Raw genomic sequence first — 18,231 nt, 5'->3', positions numbered from 1 at the left:
GTGGCTGGGGGAGAATGTACTATGTGGCACTAAAGCAGCCTTTGTGACACCCTGTGGCAATAGGCCTGAGGACATCAGCCAATGTAGGAGAGATGACAGGAAGGAAATGAGAAGTTCTGAGTCCTTCATGGCACTGAGGTGCCACTAAATTAACACATCTTGGAACTGGAACTAGTTATGAGAATTTTCTATTGTTTAAGCCACTTTCTTTCTTTCTTTTTTTTGAGACGGAATCTTGCTCTGCCACCCAGGCTGGAGTGCAGTGGCACAATCTTGGCTTACTGCAAGCTCTGCCTCCTGGGTTCACGCCATTCTCCTGCTTCAGCCTCCTGAGTAGCGTGGACTACAGGCGCCTGACACCACGCCCAGCTAATGTTTTTGTATTTTTAGTAGAGATGGGGTTTTACTGTGTTAGCCAGGATGGTCTCGATCTCCTGACCTCGTGATCCACCTGCCTCAGCCTCGCACAGTGCTAGGATTACAGGAGAGAGCCACCACGCCTGGCCCTGTTAAAGCCGCTTTCAACTGAATTGTGTGGCTACCTGCAGCTGGAAGCGATGTCCATATCTTTTTGTCTCTATCTCTCTATCTCTACCTATACCTATACCTCTAACTATCTATACCTATGTATCCACCCAACGGGTTCACCTTGCCTGCTGCCTAGACAGAGCCGATTTATCAAGACAGGAATTGCAATGGAGAAAGAGTAATTCATGTAGAGCTGGCTGTGTGGGAGACTGAAGTTTTACTATTACTCACATCAGTCTCCCCGAGCATTCAGGGATCAGAGTTTTTAAAGATAGTTTGGTGGGTAGGGGCTTGGGAAGTGGGGAGCGCTGATTGGTCAGTTGGAAATGGAATCATAGGGGGTCGAAGTGAGTGTTTCTTACTGTCTTCTGTTCCTGGGTGGGATCGCAGAACTGGTTGAGCCAGATTATGGTCTGGGTGGTGTCAGCTGATCCATCAAGTGCAGGGTCTGCAAAATATCTCAAGCACTGATCTTAGGTTTCACAATAGTGATGTTATCCCCAGGAGCAATTTGGGAAGGTTCAGAGTCTTGGAGCAAGAGGCTGCATGACCCCTAATCTGTAAATTTCTTTTTCTTGTTGTTTCTTTTGAGATGGAGTCTCACCTCTGTTGCCCATGCTGGAGTGCAGTGGTTTGATCTCAGCTTATTGCAACCTCCTCCTCCCGGGTTCAAGTGATTCTCCTGCCTCAGCCTCCAGGGCAGCTGGGATTATAGGCATGTACCACCATTCACAGCTAATGTTTGTATTTTTAGTAGAGATGGAGTTTCATTATATTGGCCCGGCTGGTCTTGAACTCCTGGCCTCAAGTGATCCGCCCGCCTCTGCCTCCCAAAGTTCTGGGATTACAGGTGTGAGCCACCGCGCCTGGCCCTAAACTGTAATTTGTAATCTTGTAGCTAATTTGTTAGTCCTGCAAAAGCAGACTGGCCCCCAGGCAAGAAGGAGGTCTTTTTGGGAAAGGGCTATTATCAATTTTGTTTCAGAGTCAAGCCATGAACTGAATTCCTTCCCAAAGTTAGTTCAGCCTATGCCCAGGAATGAGCAAGGACAGCTTATAGGTTAGAAGCAAGATGGAGTTGGTTAGGTCTGATTTCTTTCACTCTCATGATTTCCTTAGTTATAGTTTTTGCAAAGGCAGTTTCATCTATGCTGATCTTTATACTTATCTATATCTATCTCTGTTTCTAACTATATCTATATCTAGACCTGTTTATATCTGTATCTATGTATATGCCTATACCTATCTATATCTATATCTAATCTATATATCTATATCTGTATCTGAGGATGGAGATGGAGGGAGTGGAGGAGGGGAACAAACTCCAATTCTGCTAACGTTCCTTGTGGAATGAGCAACTTTGGTGTAGGCAGGTAGCCACAGCCTTTGGGATGTTTGGGAGGAATTCAGAGATTGATCTTTTGGCTTCTTTAGTTGAGGCCATGGAGCTTGGTGGAGGGGGATGGTAGGGACTTCTTGGCTGGTTGACATGAGTGATACCACCCTCATACCTCCCATTTTCATTCCCACTTCATGAAACAGTGTTGCTCTTACTCATGCATTTCCAAGGCTTCTTGTGCTGTTTTCCCACGTGATCTTCATATGAAACCTTCAACGCAAATATTATTTGTCCTGTATTTCTGATGAAAGAACTAGGACATAGACTTAAATTACTTGGCCAATCTCACACAGCTAATTAAGGGAGCCACAGGTGTGTGACCCTGCTCTAGTTTAATTTCTGCTGTACAACATTGCTGACTCTAAACTTTGCCAAACTGATTTGTAAAAGAAAAAAAACAAAAAACATATTAAGCGCCTAGCGGGGAAACAGAGCTGTGGGCTCACCCTCTTTGTTCCAAAATGGGCAAAGAGCTGTAGGAAAGACCACCCTGGTCTCCTTGGGACCACATCATGGTTTCCACCCTTTGCACTCAAGAGAGGCGGGAAGTTTCTGGCACAACTGCCATTTGGCTCATTTGTTTGCCAGAACAGAAACTTTCTCAAGCACACTCAAGTAAGAGGGGTTTGGGGCAGTGAGTTTGATGTTGCACCAAGTGGAGTGATGTGGAGCATCCCACAGATATCCACAGATATCTAACAGATATCTAAGACAGGAGCCAGACGGGGTCAAGCCTTCCAGGGGCCATGCAGTGGGGAGGACAGCAGGTGGCTCTGGAGCCTGTCTGGTTTGCTCTGAAGACCCTGCAGTGGCATTGGCCACTTTCATCCCAGGCCCCTTCAGGTGCCTTGGCAAGCTCAGGGCCTGCTCCTTCCCATCCTGCCACCAGCTTCTTCCCTGACTCCCTCTTGCCTTTGGCTATTCATGCCCTATCTGGCTTACTCCACATCACCAGGAGAAAGGCATATTCAACAGAGCAGCGTGCAAACAGCAATAGATGTAAAACAATACTGTCTCCGGCCATACCCAGTGGAGTGAGGCTGCTCTCATTGCTATGAGAGAGAAGCCAAGTGACCCTAGCCCGTGTCCATATAGGGCCTGAGGGCCTGGGTCACCACCTTGGCAGATGGCCCCTCCCAACCCTCCTCCAGTCAGTGTGGAGAAGGAGGGGATGGCAAGAGCGCAGGGTCACATGGCATACATCCTAGGATCCTGGGTTCAGCCCTTTATCAGGGGGCAGTTCCTATAGTAGGATGGCAAGTGGAAGGCACCATGAAACTCCCCACAATCCCCAGTCTGGGCCCTGATTCTCACTCTCTCCTTCAACAGTGGAACTTCCTGGGCAGCTGTGTCTTTGCTAGTCTCACAGATGAGCTTTGAGGAGGAAGCTTGCTTCTCAAGACTGTTGCCCTGGGTTACAGCTGAGTAGATGTGAGCTGCGGCACATCTGGGGCCTTACTTCCTTCTCCTGTATGTGCCCTGGGCCTAACAAGCACCTGGCACACAGGAGATGCCAAGAAAGTGTTCAGGATTTTTTTTTTTTTTGAGACGGAGTCTCGCTCTGTCACCCTGGCTAGAGTGCAGTTGTGTGATGTTGGCTCACTGCAACCTCCGCCTCCTGGGTTCAAGTGATTCTCCTGCCTAAGTCTCTCAGGTAGCTTGGGGTTACAGGTACCCACCACCACACGGGGCTAATTTTTGTATTTTTAGGAGAGATGGGGTTTTGCCATGTTGACCAGGCTGGTCTTGAACTCCTGACTTCAAGTGATTTGCCCGCCTTGGCCTCCCAAAGTGCTGGGATTATAGATGGGAGCCACCATGCCCAGCCAAGTGTTTGGAAATTTTATGCCTGACCCCACTGCGGTTCTACTTTTGTTTGTCTGAAGGGAGACAAATCAAAAGGGAGATTTAAGAGATGAACTTTCCTTGTAAATCACTCCCAAGTCCTTTCCAACTTTCAGCAGCTCCTGTTAACATTTTCTTCCTGGTTCCTGAAACTCTAAGTTCTTGACCTTGGCCTCAGATGATGCCAGTGCATGGTTGAGTATAAAGATGGCGAAGGGGGCTGGGCATGGTGACTCACAACTGTGATCCCAGCCCTTTGGGAGGCTGAGCTAGATCACTTGAACAAAGGAATTTGAGACCAGCTTGGGCAACATAGAGAGACCCCGTCTCACAAAAAAAATACAAACAAACAAAAGATGGTGAAGGGGACCCTCTTTCTTCCCAATCTTGGCCTGATAAAGTCAAAGAAGGCGGCAGACAAACTGTGAACCCAAATGAACTTGAAACCTAATAGGGGTTTGGCTACTGCATGGAATTAGACTGTTTTTAGATGAACGATTTTAATATTGTCCCCACCTGTTTTGCATTCATATTTTAATACTTCCCTGAAATTTCCATTTGTCAATATTCTGTCTCATTTAATTCTAAACTGCTGTTAAAGGTTGACATGAACATGTGGTCTTGCCCTCTGAGTTATTGTGGAACCAACTGCTGAGCCATCGGCCAACTCTCTTGCTATTGACAGGTGTCAGAGTGCAGTTTTAGCTTGCTAATCAGCTTCGCTACACTTGCTGTTTTGTATAACTGTACCCTGTACTAAGCCCAGATGTTGAATTAAGGTGGGTATGTTGGTGCAACATAAGTGCCTTTTGAATAAATAAATGAATGAATGAATAAGACAATGGCGAAGTAGCTGTAGTTCAGGCCCCCAGTGGTACTTTGCCCTTCTGCATTCCCTGCCCCCCTCTGGTGGCCTCTTCTTTTGGACACCAGTGTCCTCATGGTGCCGCCGGATACCTTTAGCTCTCCTCATAGGCACAGCATCCAGGCCTGACCTCCAGGATTCCATTTTCAAACAGGATTCTGAGAGAAGGAAATGTTTATCCTAAAAGGAAGGAGGAAAAAATGCTCTACTGCCAGACATTGGCAAACTGGTCAGAGGACAATTTTTTTCTTGGCAGGGGATTGGGTGTGCATGTGTGTATGTGTGTGCATGTGCAAAGAAAGCTTTCTGGGATTCCAGCTCTGTGAGGCTGGCCCTGGATGTCTGAAACCCAAATCCTAGCTAGTGGAAGCGATGACACTTCTCATCCAAACCTTTATACAAATGAGCTAAGCAAGGGGAAATATACATTTCCAGATGAGGAAATCTGAGACCTGGAGAGTTGTCCCTCATGGAGCCTGAGTAGAAGAACCAAAAGCTACCAAGTCACTGGATTCCAATTTAGATTGCAGAACATGCCTGTAAAGCTTAAAAACATATGTTCTAGAACTTACATGCCCACATGAGGACTGTCCTATAGTGGAGAAATATCACTTGTTTCAGTGATTCTATAAATTTTTTTTTTTTAACAAAAAAACAACCACCTACAATTGAGAATTGGCTCCAAGTCAATTTGGAAGACACATAAGAAAAGTATTCTCTTACATTTTCACTTAAAAAAAAAAGAGGGGGGATTCCTCAGCTTGGTGATGGACATTAGTCCTTACTTTTTGCAGCAAATAACTTTTTAAATATAGCTTTCTCAAGGTAGAATTGACCTACAACGAACCACACATATGTAAGTGTACAGTTTGATGAGTTTGGACTTATGTATTCATTCATGCAGCTATCACCACAATCAAGATAAGAAACAGGTCCAACACCTTTCAAAACTTTCTTGTAACCTTTCTGTATTGCATCCCTCCTGCTCCATGACCCCATCTCCCTGTCCCAGGCAACCACAGATCTGCTTGCAGCAAATGACATTGCATCTCTTCCAAAAATCAAAATTTTCCTAAAAGGATGAGAATTTTCTAGTTCTTGGATATGGTTATGAAGGGAAGTCCCCTTCGGAAGCCCAGTGTAATTCTTAGTAGCGACATCACTGTAGGAGGAAATGCATATCCTCCAAGGAGGGGATATTGAGATATGTACATCCTGTTTTTTTTTTTTTTTTAAGAATTAATGGCATTTCATATCTCATCTTATATTTTGTGATATTCTGTAGTTGGAATCTACTAACCCAAATTCATTGGCCAGTTCTACAACTGCTGTGTTAAAGCCAATATCTGTCTTCTATGAGAGAACAACTCCCTTTTCCCCTACTCTTGTTTCTTGTGCCCAATATCTAACCCCCTTCCGAGTGGTGTCAATCTTGTCTTCACAATAGCCATCAGTTTCAGCCTACTCTTTCCTGTCTTCTGTCAGTCCCTCTGGGCGGGCCCAGGGAATTTCTCTGCTGGATTACCATGGATCTGTCAGCCTCTTCACTGATTCACCTGCTTCCACGCTCTCCCTCTTTTCATCCTCTGTGTATCAAGGGAATCTTTATAAAAGGCGAGTCTGATCAGTTTATTTTTCTGCCGTAAATTAAAAGTTATGATTTTATGTGTGCTCCTGTCTTCCTCTCTAGAGCCTCCCCCTGACAGTACCACACCCCAGCCCACTTCTTTCATTTCAACTAGGAAGGATTTTAATAGTGTTACAGAGAGCATTTTAATAATGTACAGAGGGTACAGTGACACCCACATTTCTGTCCTGACGTCCAATTCTGTCCTCATTTCTTTTTTCTTTCTTTCTTTCTTTCTTTTCTTTTTTTGGAGACAATGTCTTACTCTGTCGCCCAGGCTGGAGTGCAGTGGCACGATCTTGACTCATTGCAACCTCTACCTCCTGGGTTCAAATAATTCTCGTGCCTCAGCCTCCCAAGTAACTGAGTTTACAGGCATGTGCCACCCCGTCCAGCTAATTTTCATAGTTTTAGTAGAGACAGGGTTTTACCATATCGACCAGGCTGGTCTTAAACTCCTGGCCTCAAGTGATCTGCCCGCCTTGGCCTCCCAAAATGCTTGGATTATGAGCGTGAGCCACCATGCCCAGCCTTCTTCTTCTACTTTTTACTTGCTTCTGTCCTCATTTCTTGACACTCACCTCCCAATCAGACCAAAAGAGGATCCCTGAATGCACCATCCTCTCTACGTCTGTGCCTTCATGCCTACTATTTCCTCTGCCTGAAATTATCTTTCTTCCTATTCCGGAAGACTTGCATGTTGTACTTCCCTCCTTTGCAACATTTTTACTGCAATTGTAACCTGACCTGCGTGGACATTTTTTGATTCGTCACAAATATCAGATGGGCAAGGATCATCTGTATATTTCAGCACAGAATCCTGGCTCATGGAATGAAATAGTGCAATGTCTTCTCCCTAAATCGGTATCTAGTAATCTCTAGGGCCCAGGTGTGGTGGCTCACACCTGTAATCCCAACACTTTGGGAGGCCGAGGCGCATGGATCACCTGAGGTCAGGAGTTCGAGACCAGCCTGGCCAACATAGTGAAGCCCTGTCTCTACTAAAAATACAAAAACTTAGCTGGGCATTGTGGCAAGTGCCTGTAATCCCAGCTACTCGGGAGGTTGAGGCAGGAGAATTGCTTGAACCCAGGAGGCGGAGGTTGCAGTGAGCTGAGATCGTGTCATTGCACTCCAGCCTGGGCAACAAGAGTAAAACTCCATCTCAAAATTAAAACAAACAAACAAACAAAAAACTAACCTCTAGGACAGTGTCATCGGCAAGGTGGAGTTGGTGAGTCAGAAATCATTGGTACTCAATGGAAGGTATTTGTAGCCTGACACAGTGCTGTTTTTCCCCTGCCAGGAGCTCTCTTCTCCCAGACTGTGAGCTGCCTCATGCCCTTACTTTCTTTAGACCTCTGCTTCTTGATTCACAAGGCCTTCTTTGACTACTCCATATGAAATAGTAACCACCCACCCTCAGAAATCCCTATTTTCCTCTAGCCTGCCTTTCCCTATTCCTTCAACTTTATTGCCATCTGATCTACCATGTGCTTATTTACTTATTTGTTTACTGTGTGCTTATTTGTTACTATTAGAGTGTAAGTTCCCTAAGGGCAGGGATTTTTCTGTTTTGTTCCCTGCTGCATTCTTAGTGCCTGATACATTATGTGTATGTGTTCAATGAACAAATGTGCATGGAGAACAGTGCATGCCACCGAAGGACAAGGCTATGCATTTTGGTTTCCCAGGGTTTATTCTCCATATGATAAAACTCATTAAATAGTGGCTTATAGGCAGAAACGGGTCACAGGAATGGTTTAGGGAGTTCCAAGAATGAAAATAGCTTCTCTCAGCCTCAAGCAATATAAAAAATGTATTTTACAAAAAGGGTATCACCCTGTGTCTCGGAAAACCAATAATGTATGGGAAGAAAAAAGATCAGAGCAAACAAAGAAAAAGAAAAGGAGAGGGGCCGGGCGCGGTGGCTCACGCCTGTAATCCCAACACTTTGGGAGGCTGAGGTGGGTGGATCACGAGGTCAGGAGATGGAGACCATCCTGGCTAACATGGTGAAACCCCGTCTCTACTAAACACACACACACACACACACACACACACACACACACACACACACACACACACACACAATAATATTAGCTGGGTGTGGTGGCAGGTACCTGTAGTCCCAGCTACTTGGGAGGCTGAGGCAGGAGAATGGTGTGAACTCAGGAGGTAGAGCTTGCAGTGAGCCAAGATCGCGCCACTGCACTCCAGCATGGGTGACAGTGCGAGACTCCATCTCAAAAATAAATAAATAAATAAAAAAGAAGAGGAGAGACGGAAAGAGAGACAGAGAGAAAGATGCTCAACCACACCACACCAACCTTTTGATGCTACCAGCAGATCTTTGGTGTTTGTTCTAAATTCTGTAAAACCAACTGCACTGAGCTGTGAGAAAAAGCAAATGGCAATAGACAAGCTAAATGTTGTGCTTTCGCCTTAAGCAAGCCCAAGGGTTATTATGCATGATCTCACTAAGATTCATCCCAGTCTCACAAGAGAGTTGGGCAGGTGATTTATGGGCTGAGGTCTTGGCTTGAATGCTCAATTGACCTTAGGGCCTAGGGCAAGCCACGTTCTCCTTCTGGGCCTCAGCTTTTGCCAGCAAGATAGTGAGGGAGTTGGTGAAAACCGATTTCCAGGGTCTCTTCCACCCATAATGTTCTATGACTCTGAATTTGACAAGGGTTTTCAATTTGTCCTCATTAATGAAGAGATTCAATTAACCAGGACGTTAAATTCCCTGAGTGTTCTGGTTAATTGGATCTTTACTAAAATAACTTCTAAATCTTGTTTACTACATTAAAAAATAAAAGCATTTTTGCATTAATTTCTACCTGCAGAGAATATAAAAGCATTGACTGTAACAGCTGGGAGTTTCTCCAGAAGTTATTCTGGAGCAGAGTTTTCAAAACATTTTGACAGTGACCCACCATTTAAAAAAAAAAAAAGCAACCTTTTTACATCACATACATGTACGCATGGTATCAAAGATTTTGTGAAATAATATTTAACTTTATCATATGATACAGTGTTGATATTTTATATTCTATTCAGAAAGGGTATTCAACCCACAAGTTGATTTCATGATCCAGTGTTTGAAAAGCACAGCCCTACAGTTCCACAGGAGTCTGTCTGCCTCTCGTGGACCTCTTTGCATGGGGATAAAAAACGCCCAGGACATCCCAGGGCTGTCATGTGGATATCTGAGGACATTGTGGTTACTTTATTGGTTTCAGTTCCAATTCACACTCTTTGAAATGTCTTCGGCATTGTCTGAGAAGTGCTCCTAAGTAGCCCACTGGAGAGAAAAGAGCACTAGATAAGAGTTTCTGACTTCTAGTCTGGGTTCTGTTACTATGTGGCTGTGTGACTTTGGATAATTCACTTAACCTCTCTAAGCCTTAGCTACCTTCAAGCATGGGAATGAATGACATATCCAGGTGCCCCTCTCCTGTACCCTCTGTGATCAGGCGACCCAAGAATCATTGCCGTTTTCATCTAGGATGAATCGAGGATGGGGAAGACGATGAACTGCTGATTCATTCTGTCCTCTGTAGGCATGATGAGAGGGACTGGAACTGTGCTTTGTGTCCACTTTACGTGGGACTGGCACAGATGAAATGCCTACAAAGGGCTTTTGATTTCTGTGGCAAAATGGTTTTAAGGCCCCACCCAGCTTTAAAGAATTATTTCTGGACTAAATATTCCTTGGGAGAGTCCTGCTGTTTCTCAGAGCTTCTCATGTACTCCGTTTTCCCACTTCCCTGCATGAGGTAGATCCCTAGCTGTCCCTGCTGGTGTCAACAATTCTTCCTGGAGTTGTGTGCTGTTTGGCTGTTTTCCTGCCCTTATATGTGGATGTAGTGAAATAGCCTTCCCGGTGATGTCAAGTGACATGGAGTGATGGACCACAGTGGGAACCCCTGGGAAAGAGGACCTGGGAAACCCGAGCTGAGATCAGAGTTGAGGCGTGTGTGGTTGTGGGGGTGCAGCCAAGCAGAACTGTCCGGCTAATACCTGAGCTGCAGCAGGAAAGATGGGAACGCCCCTTACTACAATTTGGCAACCTCAGATCTCTTATTTGCTTGCTAGTTTTTGTTTGGTTTGGTTTTGGTTTCAGTTTGGTGTTTGCAGTAACACCAATCTGAAGAATTAACAACATTCTTCAAAAATATTCGTAATAACCAGCTTTGTAGTCCAAAGGGCAGCCTTGATTCCAGCTTTCTGCAGCTCACTAAGCCTAAAGTTGGGTGTATTATTCATTTTCTTTCCAGACATGAAACAACCATTTCAACCAGGTTGGACAAAAAAGAGAAGCCAAGATGGGGCTGAGAAACCAATGCAGCCAGGCCCAGGGATCCAGGATTCAGGGACCAGGTGCTGCCGGATGTTTGCTCCGACTCGTGTTGCTGCTGTCTTCTCTGTGCCTCAATTCTGTCCTCTATCACTGCAGGCAGCTTCCTCCCAAGGTGGTGAGTAGGGTTGCTGCCAGCCCTGGTGAATGACATCTGAGCTTTTACACTGGAGATACACTGACCCCCTTTCTTGGTTCCAGGATGAAAATGTCTGGGGAGGACTTTGACTCTTACCCACCTCCTGGAAAAATCAACAGGGGAGGTGGAATTCGTGGAAGAACATGGCAGCTCCTGAGGTGAATGTGTGGGTTTAAAGAACACACCATTCATTCATTCATCCATGTGACACATTATTATTATTATTATTATTATTTTGATGGAGTTTTGCTCTGTCGCCCAGGCTGGAGTGCAGTGGCACGATCTTGGCTCACTCATGCAGCACATTTTTATTGAGCAAAACTGAGAGGCTGAGTGAGGGACCAAAGTCTTCACTGATGAGGGAGAGGGTGCCCAGAGATCAGCAGATGAAGGTGAAGAGAAAAGGTAGAGGACACCAAGAGCCCTGCCAAGCAGCAGAAGTAGGAGGAATTGAGGAGCTTCTTCCAGAATGAATCAGTTGCACTTTTTTTTTTTTTTTTTTTTTTTTTGAGACAGGGTATTTCTCTGTTGCCCAGGCTGGAGTGCAGTGGTGCGATCTTGGCTCACTGGTGACCAACCTCTGGCTCCTGGCTCAAGCGATCTTCCTGCCTCCTGAGTGGTTGGTATTACAGGCACTGTACCACCACGTCTGGCTACTTTTTGTATTTTTAGTAGAGAAGGGGTTTCACCATGTTGTCCAGGCTGATATTGAACTCCTGAGCTCAAGTGATCAGCCCGCCTCGGCCTCCCAAAGTACTTGGATTTTAGGTGTGAGCTACTGGGCCCAGCCCAATTGCTCTTTTGAAAGGAAGTCCTGCTATGAAAAAAGTAGCAGTTGAACTAAATCGTGACTTGAATGATGTAGCTGCTTTATATCCTGGCTCAAGCTCCTGACCTTGTTGTAAAGCAATAAAAGTTTGGGCACCAGTAGTGAGTCTGCCAGCTACACTTCGAGTAGCTCTGCCCGAGGGGAATTCTTGCACATACTCTACTGGGAGACATGTACAAGAATGTGTGTAATAGCATTGTTTATAATAGCTAAAAAAGGAAACAACCCAGATATTCATAAGTAATAGAATAAACAAGTAATTTTGGCATAATGGAATCCCATAAAGCAAAGAAACCAAATAAACTAGTTATACCCATCAACATGAACAAATTCTAAAAATACTGTTGAGCAAAGACAGCATGTTAAGAAGGTGAAATTCACAAAAGGCACCTCTGAGCAGTATATTGGTTAGGGATCCACAATAAATGGATTAAAACTATAAAGGAAAGCCAGGGAATGAGTAACACCCGTGTCAGGTCAGTGGCTTGCCCCGGGGTTTGGGAAGGGAGAGCAAGACAATTGGGAAGGGTGGGCATGGAGTGAGCTTCAAAGGTATTGGCAATATTCAATTCCTTAAGCTGGGTGGTGTGGACATGGGTATCTGGTTTTTATTATTATTCTTTAAGCTGGACATATACGTTATGCACATTCTTTCGTAATATGATCCATTTCACAATGAAGAAAAATTTGTAAAGCATATATAGCCAAAACCAAAGCTCCTTCACACCCCAATAAAAGGTAGAGTTTGATGTGGTTGAACAGTCTGAGCCTCAAAGGAATTAGGACTTTTCTGAATGTGGTGCTGTACTGGTCTGGAATAGCATCTGGGAGAAAGGAGGATGGCAAACTATCCCACACGACCCCGTGGCCAGGGCATCAGCAACTGGACTGAGGGGTGCCCCAGTATCTCCAGGACCTCCTGTTCCTATGGCTCTGGGACCACAGTGTGCCCACTCTATGTCCCTTTCTTCCTGCACCACAATTCTCAGGGGTTGGCTGGCTTTTCAGAGTCACCACCGTGTACTTTATTTCTCGCAGCTTTCCCACAGCTGCCTGCTGAGTAGGAAGCAATCATCTTAACTCTTCATGTTTTTGATCCCCAAAGCAAGTGCCCCAGCCCATTTGGAGTTAAAAATGTGAAAGCATTTTGGACCACATCCAAAATCTGGTCACTCACCATGTGATTACCTTTTTAGGGAAGGCTTATCATTTGCCTGCTGAAGTTTACTTTAAATTCTGACTGTTTTGCAAACACATTCTTTGTTGACAGCTCTAGTTGGAAATGTTTGGGCTCACCGTGTTCTGGGATAAAACACATTGTCAAGTCTTTTTTAACCTCTCACGTTAGATGGTTTTTCTTGGCCTGCATTTCAGTGTCCATTAACCTTAGTGTCGTAAGAGCTTGGAGTGAGAAGGAACCTTGGAAGCCACCCATCCAACTTCCCACCCAGTGGGAGAATTGTTCTGAAGCTTGCCTGATCACAGCCTCAGATAGCTTGCTTTTTAAGGGCATTGCTGTATGGACACAGAGTACCATAGTTTACCAATTCCACATAACATTTTGCATACATTTTCATGAATCTTGGAGAATCAGAAAACAGTGTGAGCAATTCCAAGTTTGCTAATTAAATTAAAACGAGCACAGACTCTTACAAAACAGGTTTGAGAGTTACAGGAGGCCTTACATGGTCAAAGACATTTTTCATCTACTTAAAATAATCCTATCCTGGTTAGGAGGTACAGAGAGACAAGGGAATTGGACACATCACATGCTTGGAATGAGAAACAGAGAAGGATTGCTTGGCAGTCCTGTGTGTACATTTTCTTCTGTCCCTTTGTTATTACTTTCTTGCCTCCTTAAAGGAACAGAGATGGCCGGGCGCGGTGGCTCACACCTGTAATCCCAGCACTTTGGGAGGCCGAGGTGGGCGGATTATGAGGTCAGGAGTTTGAGACCAGCCTGACCAACGTGGTGAAACCCTGTCTCTACTAAAAATACAAAAATCAGGCGTGGTGGTGGGCGCCTGTAATCCCAGCTACTCAGGAGGCTGAGCAGCAGAATCACTTGAACCCAGGAGGCGGAGGTTGCAGTGAGCTGAGATCGCACCACTGTACTCCAGCCTGGGCAACAGAGTGAGACTCGGTCTCGATAAAAAGAAAAAAGAAAAAGAACAAATGGTACAGGAATGAAGAATGTAGACGTCACCCTGCTGAAGGGCACAGGACTGGCCTGTCATCCTCTCACTGCCACCCTGTCTTCCCACCTAATGGCCACTGGATGCCTTTTCCTATTAGTCTGGGCCCACCCCAGTTTCTGAGCCCACCGAGAGATGGTGCAATGTGTGTTAATAGTTGCCCCTTCCACATGTCTCCCCACCTTTTGTTCTGCTCCAGTAGAACTTGGAGCCAAGCGGTGATACCAGCTGCCATGGTAGTTAAGTGGGCTTGAGCCTTGAGCCACGCTGGGACCTTGGTGGCACAGGCCCCTCAGAGTGAGGGGAGGAATCCGGCCTGGGAAAGACTGAAGTTAATTCATTGGAACAGCAGGGTCATTCTCTGCCTAACCCCTCTCTCATGCAAGCTGAGGAGAGTTTCTGGGTTAAAGAAGGTAGCTGAAGATTGTTTTTTTTTTTTTTTTTTTTTTAAAGTTAGGGGTAGGAAGCTCAAGCAGGAGTAAGGAGGGAACAATGAAAGGTGCTGACCCAGCCTGGACACACAGGTGCATGGTCCCGGGGGCATGTGAAGTTCAGGTAAGCTTAAGTAATGGTTGTGAGAAGGCTTAGTTGGTGGCACAGGGCCTGGTGGACTCTTCACAGCATGATACCCCAGTTAGAGCCTATGCAGAGAGGCAGGAGAGAAGTGGCAGGATGTCGGCGCCACAAGAAGCAGCTCAGGGCAGGCCAGCATGCCCTGCAGGCCACCAGGGGCAGGCGCCTCCTTCAAGGTTCTGATCCCATTGTGTGGTCCCTCCCCAGACACCCAGATCTCCCCCAGCATGCTGGGCCCTGGGGACTGGCCCGGGACTGATGCACTCACAGACCTGCCTGGGTCCCATCTGATGACTAGAAGGAGCGAAAGGCGACTGGGACTGACTGCCTGAACTGCCGGGCCCCAAGTTCCATCAATTCAAATCGACAAATACCTTACTGTGTATCTGTGGGTGAGGGAGTTGGGGTAGGATAAAGACAAGGGGCTGGGTGGCCGACTGGGAGGGAGATTAGGAAATGCTGATAATGCCATATCATATGAATTATACAGCAGATTATGCAGCCAGAGAACACTGCTTCATTGGTCCATATGGGCATCCATTTGCACTGGGCATTTGCATTGGAAAAAGAGAAAGGGAAGACAACATAGGGAGAGAGGAAATGGGGGAAGAATTTTGCATAGAAAAAAGGCATTGCCAACCCCTGACCTTGTCTTCCAGTCCAGTGGCAGGTGGCAGCAGGGAGGGACTAAAGGAGCCATTTCCACAGGGCGTCAGGGAGACAGAGGCCACAGCTATCTGCTTAGGTTCCAAAGTTACTTCAGGGATACTGAGTGGAGGAGAGGGTCATTGTCCTCACCCCGCTGTGCAGCAAAGCATCTCTGTGAGTGTGAGGGCAGCAGAGGCGTAACTCCATGTTGGCACCTACACCGCTGGTGTAGTGGAAGCAGCACTCTTGTCACGTACACAGGTGTATCCCCAGAGGGCAGCCTGAGAGCGCAGCGCAGAGCATCCACAGGACTTGAGTGTGATCGGAGGGCAGGAACCAGTGATGTTCTGGACACACCTGTTATTTTCAGCTGGTTGGCACCAGGTTGGGCCAGTAGGACCTGGAAATACTCCAGTTGTAGAAGTTAACAGTGTCCTCTCCAGGCGCTTTAATTGCCACCTTCATAACAGCCTTGAAAAATTCCACCCCTCCGACCTTTTTAATTTCTTTTTTTTTTCTCTTGAGACAGAGTATGGCTCTGTTGCCCAGGCTGAAGTGCAGTAGTGTAATCTCAATTCATTGCAGCCTCCACTTCCCAGGTCCAAATGATTCACCAGCCTCAGCCTCCTGAATAGCTGGGACTACAGGTGTGTGCCACCACGCTGGGCTAATTTTTATATTTTTAGTAGAGAGGGAGTTTCACCATGTTGTCCGGGCTGGTCTCGAACTCCTAGCCTTACGTGATCTGCCCACCCCAGCCTCCCAAAGTGCTGGGATTACAGGCATAAGCCACCGCACCCAGTCCCCACCTTTTAAATGTCATAGAATTTTTCTGAATCTGTAATTACCTTGTTTTTTTTTCCTTTAGTCCAAGGATCAGTCAATTTTTAAAATTTTTTTTTCTGTAAAAAGCCAGATAGTAAGTACTTTTGGCCTTGGAGGCCATATGGTCTCTGTTACAACTGCTCAGCTCTGCCACTGCAGTCTGGAAGCAGCCATTGACAATGCATAGACTAATGAATGTGACTGTATTCAAATAATAGATGATTTATGGACTCTGACACTGGAATTGTATATACATCTTCACAAATTACAAAAACATTCTTTTTGATGTTTTTCACAAATCCAAAAGTGTGAAAAACATTTTTAACTTGTAGGGTGCAAAGACAGTCCCTGGCCTTAGTTTACCAATCCCTGAGGGTCAGGAAGGGCTCATAGTTGTGTTGCTAGTGCCTAGCACAATATCTGACATACAGTAGGTGCTCAATAGATATTTGTTGGAGGAGTGAACTGCACTTTACATACAAGAAGACCACGGCACAAGAGGTTAATCAACTGTCAAATGTGGAGTTAGAACTCACACTTTCATGGTTTGCAATAGTTTGGAGAGTGAGGTGGTTGGCGCTCTTCCAGCTCCAAGTCCTGCACTCCTTCTACCAAATCACAGCTTTGCACTTCCCAGAAAAAAATATTGTTACATGGAATTTCACAGAATTGGGAGCCGGGCATGGTGACTCATGCCTATAATCCCAGCACCTTGGGAGGCCGAGGCAGGTGAATCTCTTGAGGTCAGGAGTTCGAGACCAGCCTGGCCAACATGGTGAAACCCCATCTCTACTAAAAATACAAAATTTAGCCAGGTATGGGGGTGTGCACCTGTAATCCCAGCTACTCGGGAGGCTGAGGCGGAGAATTGCTTGAATCCGTGAGGCGGAGGTTACAGTGAGCTGAGATCACGCCACTGCACTCTAGCCTGGGCGACAGAGCCAGGCTCCATCTCAAAAAAAAAAAAAAAAAAAAAGGAATTGGGGATTGAGAACTGCTCTTGAGCAGTAAATCAACCAGTGAGGTCAACTCTTGTGGTATCACCTTTCAACATGGTCAAGCTATGGAAATGTGATTTTCATTTCTCAGGGATTTTTGTTTTTGTTTTTGTTTTTAACTCTGCCAGATGGAGATCATGCCATTGCTAGTCTACCTTGAAAGACAGATGTAAAGAATCAAGTCAGGGGCTTTGCAGGTATTAAAAAGTTTCCATGAGGGCTGAATCATATGTATATTGTTCAGTTGAGCATTTTCTTTATAATCAAAATTTGTTTGTTTTTAAAAAACAACAACCAATGGTTTTGTGTGAGCTAGGGGCTACATAAGACCTAAAAAGTTCCTGCTTTTGGTAAAAGCAAAAATTAGATCTACTCTAGAAGGTAACCTGCCCTTAAAAACATCCAGGCTCCTGGTTGGAAAAACAGGTTCTTTTTCAAAGTCAGTCCTTGCAAGTCTGTATCCACCCTCATTTCTGTCAACTCCTACACTTGGTTTCATCTTAAGTCTCTGTTGGTTGCTATGCTTTTTTCCCATCTCCCATGACTCACTCCCAGGCTGTGTTCTCACTTGGCCTCAAGCCTGCTCTGCTCCTCAGGTGGTGAGGTTGACCACAAACCAGATAGCATTCCAGGAGGTGAATATGTGAACTCCTCCTCTGGAATCTGCACCTGTGTTTCTTCCGCAGCTTTAAGTTTCAGTGGCTTCCTACACTGAAGCCTCTCTTGGGGCCCTGGCCATCAGCTAGGCACCACCGTGATGCCTCCTAACAGGCCCTTGGGTGCTGTTCTGACAAGCAACAGAATTGGAGATTGAGGTGAGGCGCTCTCGCCCCCGCACTTCCCACTGTTCCAGAAGCTTGCCCAGCCCAAGGGTGTGGTGTTGCAGGGGCTGGGCAGTGGATGACACTCCCTTCCGAAGGCCTCATATTTGATGTGTTTTGATTGTTCTGATCCTAGGAAGCATAGTTAATATCAACACATTCTTCCCCCTCCCCCTGGCCATGCACTGGCTCCAATTTTTATTTTTATTTTATTATTTTTTTTTGAGACAGAGTCTCGCTCTGTCACCAGGCTGGAGTGCAGTGGTGCAATCTCGGCTCACTGCAACCTCTGCCTCCTGAGTTCGAGTTCATGCCATTCTCCTACTTCAGCCTCCTGAGTAGACAGGCACCCGCCACAACACCTGGCTAATTATTGTCGGCCTCCCAAAGTGCTGGGATTATAGGCATGAGCCACTGCGCCCCTCCCCAATTTTTAAAAAGTAATATACACTCAGTGTGGAAAGTTTGAAAATATCAATAAGCAAAATGCAAATAAAACCCATCTCTAGAAATAAACACTATTAAACATTTTATAATATATCTGTTAAGTCATTTTATATTCATAATTTTCTAAAT

General features: G+C 45.6%; 1 long non-coding RNA gene across 1 annotated transcript in view; it reads left to right on the top strand.

The window, feature by feature from the left end:
- The window catches only part of LOC104663013, a 54,651-nt gene that overhangs the window by 34,437 nt on the left and 1,983 nt on the right, over positions 1–18,231 (top strand). The window contains exon 4 of the long non-coding RNA XR_748081.1: positions 10,548–10,745. This is a non-coding gene — a long non-coding RNA (uncharacterized LOC104663013). The remainder of the gene's footprint in view (positions 1–10,547; positions 10,746–18,231) is intronic.

Source organism: Rhinopithecus roxellana, chromosome 17 (assembly GCF_007565055.1).
Source record: "Rhinopithecus roxellana isolate Shanxi Qingling chromosome 17, ASM756505v1, whole genome shotgun sequence".
In the NCBI taxonomy this organism is placed as follows: Eukaryota; Metazoa; Chordata; class Mammalia; order Primates; family Cercopithecidae; genus Rhinopithecus; species Rhinopithecus roxellana.
The sequence above is the reverse complement of the archived record's forward strand: the minus strand, read 5'-3'. Positions and strand labels throughout refer to the sequence as shown.